Source organism: Corylus avellana, chromosome ca7 (genome assembly GCF_901000735.1).
Source record: "Corylus avellana chromosome ca7, CavTom2PMs-1.0".
Taxonomy (NCBI): Eukaryota; Viridiplantae; Streptophyta; class Magnoliopsida; order Fagales; family Betulaceae; genus Corylus; species Corylus avellana.
The window spans coordinates 14,930,565-14,940,594 of NC_081547.1; the positions used below are offsets into that span (position 1 = coordinate 14,930,565).

Below are 10,030 nucleotides of genomic sequence, written 5' to 3' on the forward strand. Positions count from 1 at the left end.
GCCTTTCCACATCTCTAGCCATTCCCTATAACGACCTAGTGAAAAGCGCTAGCTACATCTATGCTATCACCTCAAAAAAACTAGTCAATTTTGAGCTTCTCTAGAATTCTTTATAAAGCTCAGTTTCACCTAGTAACTAGGCAATGTGGGATTTAACACTCATTATTATCTTTATAAATCACCCACTCTATGTAGGCTACTCCTCATATTTCCAATATGACACCGAGATGTTACAAACTCTGGGATCCGAAACTCCAAGGGATAAAGAAAATCCTAACCGGGATCCAAACCCGGATTTGGAACAAGACCCGAAACATGACCTAAACTGTGCCCAATAACCAAAGAGCCAAAATCCAAGATCCCGAATGAAAGCCTAGAACCCGCGTGATCCTATGAAGAAGTCTTCTTCAACATGGGCTTAGGCCCAGCCCGGCTGCCACCAGTCTTCAATCTAACCCCAAGAGAGAATTTGGGTTTCAAACCCAGCCCAAAATATCTTAACCTGGAAGCTGAAACCCGATCCAAAGTAGACCTAATAAGCACAAGAATCTTCTTCCACATGCGAAAAAACCCTAACTTATTCTTCTTCCTAACCTTGCCGCCACTATGGGTCCAGACATGCTTCATCCTCTTCTCTGTCGACCTAGACAATTGCTCCTCCAAATCAAAGCAGTTCACCACCATTCTCCCATCTTCCACATCTCTACACAATGCCACTGGAAGCAGATCCAGCCCCCACAGCTCAACCTTCAGAACCGGGGACCCATAAGGCTTGACATCATGAACGTAGACCTCGCACACTGCCTTTGCGAAGGACAGAGAATCCCCACCCACAGCACGATTAGACCCAAAAAAATGCCCACCAGAAAAAATCTGCACTTCCTTCCCCACGGAAGAACCCTCAACAGCAGCCTTGATTCAGACGAATGTTCAAGAAAGGCCACCAACTTGCTAAGCTCACCTGCTACTCGCCTCCATCCCCGCCCTTCACGACCCTCAGGGAGCCAAATCATCCCTTTCCGCCACCCTTTGCATAGACAGCCACCTCCAAAAACCGGGCGGCCTTGTTACTGCCACCACGGACAAACAACACCTTCACGTCCTCCCGGAAAGACTTGACAAAATCCTCCTTCCCCGGAGACTTCAACGCCTCCTCCACTGGAGCCACCAACCAGGCAGAACAATGAAACCCTACAAACACAAACTGAACAAAACCCTTCCTCCTTTCCTCCAAATGGAGCTCTAACTTGCCTTCTTTCACCGAAAAGAAGAAAGCTTTCGCTTCCACGGAGAATCGGCGCTCCATAACAGCAACGCATAACAAGTCTCAAGAGAAAACACCACATCGGCACTCCACCAACGGTCAGAGACTAACACCAGGCGAAATCAGCAATGAAAAACCAAAACCAAACCAGAGCTCACCAGAAAAAGACCGAACTAAACCAAAATACGCCAAAAACACACCACCTCGCACTCAGGTAAGACGAATGGAAGGCGAACCCTAGCTGGACGCGCCTACACGCGCCGCCGCTAGAGGAAAGAGAAAAAGTAGAGCAAGGGCAAGAGGAGAGAGTTTAGGGAGAAGAAGGATTATTTTTCAATTATATTGCCTACAAATCAAAACTTCAAAATTGATGGCCTGCATAACAAGGCAAAATGACTTCTAATACCAGTAATTTATTTATATTTCAATAGAACAAATGTAACTATGCATAAAATTTATCATGGTACAAACCTTTTTATTACGGTCACGATTCTCATCCCTAGTTGAATACAAAACCATTGAGCTTAAGTTTTCAATTTTCTTGGCTTGCTCTTGTACCCTCTTCTCCCATTCAGCTTGGGCTTTCTTTTCCTCCACCAATTCCAAAGCTATTCGCTCCCTCTCCAATTCAGTCTGCCAGGCCAGCATCACAGCTTTTAGAAGAGACACATATTCTAATGATATAAAAAAATCATAAAATGGACATTGTCAAACCTGTAGCAATGTGTTCCGCAGATTGAGGATCTCATCTTCTAAATGCTCTGAATGAGAACCCTAAAACACAGAAGCCCAAAAAAAAATAAGAAAAAAAAAAAAAAAAAAAAAGAACAACAAAAACAAGGCAAATGTTAAACTGGCCAACATTTCATAAGTAACTTCCTTCAAATACCAGAACCTATAATAACAATTGGACAAACCTGCAGTTTGGCTCGAAGCTCCTCAATTTCTTTCCTTTGACGCTTTAGCAAAGCAGCATCTGTTAAAATCTGGCATGAAACAATGAACTAAGTTGAAATAAAAGTAGAGAAAAAGCAACGTATAACATGCAAAGACTAGCCAAAAGCCCAAAGTAAGTCCGTATTATAAAACATCTTGAAGGAAATTTGAACTTGACTGCAAGAAAGAATGCAAATGAAAGAGATCATGGCAGCATGCAAACAAAATTAGCGCAAAACCTCATTCACATGAGCACAGTTTGTAACACGTAAAGCTCTGCTTGCAAACTGGAGACTGCTTTTAGTCTCATCTGCATGAATCTGCCACCAAACAAAAGGTGGTAAGCAATCAAGATAGGGAGTACATCTCAAAACAACAGCACACGATGCAGAAGACACAAATACCCAAGCAAAGAATAAATTAACAGCAGCTCATCATCAACAGATTACTCTTTCTTATCTTACATATGTGTATATAAGTTAGTTTAGTTTGTTATATCCGCTAGTTAGTTATGTAAGTTGAAACTGTTATGATAGTTATGTTGTTAGTCTATACTCTGTTAGCTGAGTTGTAAAACAAAGTATATAAACTCATGTATTGCTATGTATTTTGGCAAGTTAATGAGAACAGTTTTATCTTCAATTTCTTTCTTTCTTTGCAATTTTGTTATAAATCACAAAAGAAAGTAATTTTTCTGTGCCCATATGGTGCCAAAGTAGTCGGATAGTTGTAAAATCTAACTTTTGGCATTTAATGAAATTCCTTCTCGGAGAACTTTGAGAAAAATGAAATGTACATAACATGGTTCGAATAAGTGGATACATTTTTCAAGAAATGCTTGGGAAGTCCGTAGAGCAAGTGGATGAGCGTTCAAAAGTTGTCACCTCACCATGTACATGTTTGACTTACTCCAAATAAAAAAATATACAATGAAAACAAATTGGTGCGAACAGATGGCAATCAGAATACCAGTTCTTTTATGAGATAGATCCTTCAAAATTAATTGTTTACCCCTCAAATTTATTTATTTATTAATTTTGCCTCCACTCTCCTAAAATTCAGTTCCGCCAATGTACATAGTTGTGTTTGCTATATGGTCTCCTTTCTCATCAGTACACCGAATTTTCCATTACGTGTTAACCTGGCCATCTGAACGCAACCAGGTTGTATAGAAGTGTGAGCTTAAAATTTTATTACGTAGATCAGAAGGAACAGAAATTAACATAAACTATAAGTATATTCTAGAAAAACAATTTCTCATTTTTAAAGTAAATAAATATGAGAAAATGTCCACTAGCTACTGGTTTCGACTGTCTGTCAAAATGTCGATTTGATATTTCAAATTTCATTTGTTCTAGTACCAAATCAAGACACTTGCCTAGATCTCAGTCAAATCCTCACTATAGTGATAGTAACTATAAATTTGATCATATTTATCATTTATAAACTCAATGGCTTTTATCAAGAACATAGAGATATCTATCCACATACCAGAATCATTAAGTTGAAAGTGGTTTTGGTTTTTCATCAACAATGCCACCAAGCATTTTTAAATAAATGAACCCCAGCATTCAGGATATATGAAGATTTGACCAGGTTTTATAGCAATAGTAAAGAATTAAAATGACAAATGCTTCAGTAGCTTCAAGAGAATTCAAATAAAAATTAATAAAAACAACAAACGCAAGATCATCATCAATAGGGACGGAAACAGGGGTGGCCCGTAGGAGCCATGGCCAACCCAAATTCTCAAAACCATTTTTTTTTAAGTCAAAACTTTTTTTTTTTTTGATAAATAAAAGTATTTGATGTAAAAGTCAAAACTTTTATGTGTATATATATATATATATATATATATATATATAGTGAGAAATATATATTATATTGGGGATAGAAATTTAAGTTTGGCCCTTATGAACTGAACCTTTTTATGACCAATTATAAATACCCAAATTTCATTTAAAAACTCATAAAAAGACCCAATCTTAGCCGCTTTAGCAACACATCAAGGAATGAAAATTTCATACGCTATTATTTGCATATTGAGATAGGATAATTGCATGGTTCTTTCCCCCCCTTTTTTTGTTTAATTGTTTGTTTTTGACATGAAGAACTTAATAGCCTTGAGGAATTCTATTGATATTGAAGTGTTAATGAATTATTACAAGCTGAAATTTTAGAATCTCCAATAAACATATCATATTGAGGTAGTTCCGGAAAAGCATAAGCTTTTACTTTTTACACCGAAAGATTTTTTCAATTTAAATAAGTTTTCTACAAAAATCAAACGGGGTCTTAAGTCAATAAATGATTCTACAATGTGAAATATATTATCATATGGGTATCAACTAAGTTAAGGCACTAAAACAACCAAAATAAAATAACTTAAAATAAACCAAAAAAATTAAACAGGTCTTAAGTTAATTGATTGCATACTTCAATATATCTAATTGTTATTTAATAACTATAATAGTTTTTAGTTCCTAATAAACAATAACAAAAAAGAAATTAAAAAGACAAAAATTGAGAAAGGAAAATTCGGACAACCGAGAAACACTGAAAAATTGAGAAAAAAAATAATACACAAAGAAGATAAGCTTCACTACTACAAGACTCTAGGTTACAAAGTTAATGTCTTTATGTTTTGGCCACCCTCGAAAAAGAATTCCTGGTTTCGTCCCTAATCATCAGCATTGATCAAATCCATGACCAGTTCCAGAAAAGGAAAGAAAAACACAAAAGGCCTAAAGCGGAATAGAGTACCACAAAAATTAAGCAATCTAGATGCTCCACTAACAAAGGGGATCCAAACTAGGTACGAGGAAAGTAATAGTCCTATCAATGTATTTCATTTTTCTAATAGAACAGCTTTTATTGTTTTTTCATTGAGATTCATTCCCTCCATTTTCTTCTACAAGCTTTCTTTTGGCTTTGCCATCCTTCTTTTGCATGGAAGTAATAATCAAATTAACACTATATAACTACATAATGTCAACTATTTGGCCTTTGCACTCAAGTGCACCTATCCATTCCCGTGAGTGTTATCTGCGCGTGAGGGCACGTTCCGGCATGTTTCGTTGAGGATTGCATGGTTCGGTTGTTTGTTGAGTTAGTGAAGATTAAGATTAAATTTAACAAATTTACCACGTCCCTCTACTAACAACACCCTCATCTCCTCCTCTTCCAGCCCAGCTCTTAACCTCTTGTTCCAACCTCCCCATCTCCATGGAGACTATCTCCCCAACACTAGGGGAGCTACAACAACACCACAAATTTCTTCCCAATCATGTCCCCAAAGGCGACATCATCCTATGCTAGCAAAAGGATGGATGATGCAGACTTTCCAACAACTTGTGGGATAATTCGATAAAAGGGGGTCCTGATGGTTCATCCATCCAAGTAAAGGGTTTGATCTGACGATCATGAAGGCGAGTAGCATCCCTATGCTCATGTCAACAATGGTGTTGGTGGTGTTTGGATGCAGCAGGAGGGCTTAGGGCAAAAAGGAGGCAATGGAATTGGAGTCAGAAAAGGACCATGACATGGCTGAGTGGGTCTTGGCAGAAGGCGAAGAGGGTAACAGGGGAGTGCGCAAGTGGACACTTGCATAGTCACATGTCTGGAGCAAGATGTTAGATTCATTGGCAGATAAGAGAACATGGAGAAGAACTCAAGATTAATGTTCAAAGCAAATTAAACAGTAAAAATACTTTCAGAATCATTTTCAAGGTTTCACCCAAACCGCAGAAAATCAGTGATTTTTGTAAAAAATATTTTTCCATGAAAAATATTTTACATTGAAACAAATAGTTTTTGTGACTTACCAATGAGTCAGAAACCAATTAGTCCCAGAGAAAAGATGTATAACAAGTTCATGCAACACATACACATGCATGATAAAATCCTTTGAAAAGTCAAGTCTTCAAAACCTGTTGGAATCCTAAAAGCAATGCTCTACACTTGACGTTTATATGAATGAAAGACTTCTAGTAAATGATTCATAAAGGGAGTTGCAAAGCTTAATAAACTTTACACAACAATCTCAATGAAGCATGAAATGACTATGAATATCAACTTGTGCAAGCATGATATTGCATATTATAGCTGTATTTGAATTTCCACCCAAGGCAGGTTGCAAAAGTCAAGTCTTCAAAACATGTTGGAATCCTAAAAGCAATGTTCTACACTTACCGCTTATATGAATGAAAGACTTCTAGTAAATGATTCATAAAAGGAGTTGTAAAGCTTAATAAACTTTACACAACAATCTCAATGAAGCATGAAATGACTCTATGAACCTGTGCAAGCGTGATATTGCGTATTATAGCTGTATTTGAATTTCCACCCAAGGCAGGTTGCAAAATGCGTGTAAGTTTGCTATCTCGATATGGAACATGACCCCTGCAACAAATATTGAATAAGTTCAATTACAGATGGAAAGAGATAACATTCTTAAGCAATCAAGGAACCTACCCTTAACTCTCAGCACCTTCACTCAATTTTTTAATCACAGTTCCTAGTGTCATCAAGCTTTTATTAATGTGGGAACCCTCTTTAAGCCGAACACCTTCTGCTCCAGTTTTTGCAGCACGTTCTGAACCAGCAAGGTCCACTAAATTCTGGAGGAAAGAATAAGCAATTAGGAAGAAAGTGAATAACATAACAAAAGCATCCATCATGCCAAGCGCAATCAAAACAAACCATCAACACGAATACAAATAAAAAAGAAGGCACCGAATAAGAAAAAAAAATAAAATAAAAAAAGGAAAATAAATGATAGTTTCAGTAATCACCTACCAAAACTGATACACGGACAGCATCACAAGAACTGACAATATCTTCATCTTCACTTTTGTCCCGACTCTCTATTATCTATTCAAATAAATGATAATGAAGATGAACATATTTAACCCTATAACGAGTACGAAGGGAAGGATGAATAACTATACCATGCGAAAGATAGTGTGTGACCGACTACTGTACAGATTCATATTTGTCTCTCCAATATGCCGATGAGCTGAAATTAAAGTCAAAAAAATATAAAATAAGCAACCCCCTTGGCCAGTATATTTTATGGCAAGGGACATCAGTATAAGGGATTTGAAACAGGGAGAGAAAGATTATAGATATTTGACGACTGAGTTAATCAATGTTCAAATAGGTGAAGATATAAAAAAGAAAAAGCTCAGAAATGGGAGCCTTTAAAAGTCAAGTATTGAACTTAAGCACCCATATTATTTTAAGCTACGTAACATGTTACTCGAAAAGTATCAAGAGGAGGGATGTAATCCACATAGGCAGCATTACAGAAGTGAAAATAGTGCTTTTGAGCACTATTTAAATGTAGAAAAAAATATGTAAGATAATATAAAGAGTAAAAATTACATTCTCCAAACTCCATGAAATCAAGGACTTGCTTGGGAGAGGCAACAATTTCTTCTCGCAAACCAGCAACGTGTATCCCCCGCTACAAACATGAGGGGAACAGAATAAACAGTAAGTTAGTAACAGCAAGTTACCATAAATTTATTATAGTAAATAGCACAGTAACTCAAGACTTTCATGAATCTGCAATTTTCGGTGCTCAGGAGCCAACAAATCATTTATTTCCTCATTGTAGATCTCCATATACGACATCCGTAAAAGAAATTCTCGATCCACATCCTAATGTACAAAACAGATTTATAACATTTACTTAGCCGCATATCCCAATGTGGAAAAACAGTTGAACAAAATTAAAAATCCAAAGCGCTAGAAATCAAGATCATTAGGTAGCATCACAGAAAAGTTGCCTTCAAGTTCACAATACCTATAGTATAAAATGATCTAAAAATATCATTGCTTTCCTCGAGGCAAGATCTAACAACTCAACAAATGAAAGTTTTAAGTGGAACAGGAAGAGTTCATTATTTGAAGCAATGTAGTAAGAACAAGCACCAGACCAATCACCTATATACATTGTACCAATGCATCCCTAAGAAATTATCCAATGGAAATTTGTCACATTAGAATCAATACCCATTTCCAAGGTGATTGTGTAGCCAAAAACGAATCTTGTCAAATACGTTTCGGAACTTCAAAAATAAGTCTTGCCTTAAGTACCTGTTGAATGGTTTCAAACAATTCATGGACAGAAAGAGGAATGACTCCTGGCTCCGTGGCCAAGCCTCTCATTGTATGCGTTTTCCCACTGTTGGTTTGCCCATAAGCAAACACAGTTCCTACAACAAAACAAACATATATAAATGATAAAATAATGCCAATCATAAAATTAAACAAAATAAAAAAACAAATCACAGCCAACGGAGCAGAAATTGTTGTTCCAAACTAGATAGAGATTACTCGGCGTACCGTTGAAGCCGCGAACTGCTGCGGCGACTATTTCTTTAGTTCGAGCCTGATAGACCTCGACAGTCTTGCAATCTTCACCGAAAATCCAATCTAAGAACCAGAAATTTGAGTAGTTTTAGAAAAAGAATGTTAGGTCTGAAGGGAAAAGGGAAAATTGAGAGGGAAATAATGCGTGGATTTTACCGAATTCGAACTTGAAGGAGTTGTTGGGGATAAGAATGGAGTTCCCGGAGATTCGCCAAGGGCTGGTCTTGGCCTCCTCTGCTGAGAGCGGCCTCGCGCGTACGGCCACGTGTATTCTCTCCATTCTCACTCACTCACTCACTCAAGTTTCTCTGAGTGCAGCGCAGTGTGAATGAGGGCACCTGCAATTTGCAAATGCCGAATGATTTTGTTTTCCCGCCTCGAGGACTGACTAACAGTGTGGGACTGTCGGATTACTTAAATAGCCTTTTCGTTTGATAATAAGCAGGACTTTTTTTGTATAATATAATTTAAAAACTACATTTTTATACTATAATGCTGATTTATACTATTATATCCGTCTTTGTTAAAATAAAAATTAAAAGAATAAAATAAAATTGGTTAAGACTCTAATTTGTTACTGTAAGATAGTTATGAGCTAAAAATAAAGTATAAATAATTATTCTTTTTACATCAACTAGCGTACAGGAAAAAAAGCCAATTTTCTAGAATTTGTCATTTTGGTTTCCACGGATGCGTGCCAGTGGTGCCACTACCTCCCATCCCTAAGTTATAAACAGCACATGTCTTATCATTAATCTTTGAATTGAGGTCGTTGAGGGTGCATGTGTGGTCAACTGATGTAGGGTGGAATTTACCCATGACGAGCTTTACCAAAAAGGTCATAGTTCGAGTTTTGTTCATTGGCGACTCTTCCGACGAGAAGGCAAATTCGAGAGCGAATTCTCACCAACCTGAAGAGGATGATGTAAGGAGAAATTCGCACCTAGCGAATTTTACTAAGAATGTCATATCTAGAGTTTCAGACCTTGGATTGGAGCTAGTTGCGGCGTTGGAAAGCTAACTCAAATATCTACAAAATCATTTTCATGAGAGTTAGCTACTTTCAATGTTTACTAGGTCAAACAAGCTATCTAAAAGACGTCCCGAAACCTCCGTTTGAAAGAGCACACAAACGGAGAATAAAATTCATGTTTTTTTTTAGTTTTGTTTTATTGCTGTCCAAACAGGGAAATGTTTCGTCCGAACGGGCAACGCATAATTGTTAAAGCCGACTTATTTCGTATTGCTATTAGGGTTAAGAGTTTGAGAGCCTATAAATACATGTTTATACCCTCAAGAACATAGCTTTTATGTATTTTGTCAAATTTTTAATAAGAAAGCTTAGAGTTTGAGTTTCTTCTATATTTTATCCTCAAATACTAGATAAACTCTATGTTTTGAGAATAATTCATTAGATCCTTGATAGACTCAACGTTTTTTAGAATGATTGCT

The 10,030-nt window shown here is 37.0% G+C and overlaps 1 pseudogene; it reads right to left on the bottom strand.

Annotated features, from left to right (window-relative positions):
* Positions 1 to 8,939, bottom strand: part of LOC132187912 (kinesin-like protein KIN-7O) — a 30,042-nt pseudogene extending 21,103 nt beyond the window's left edge.
* Between the last annotated feature and the right edge of the window lie 1,091 nt (positions 8,940 to 10,030).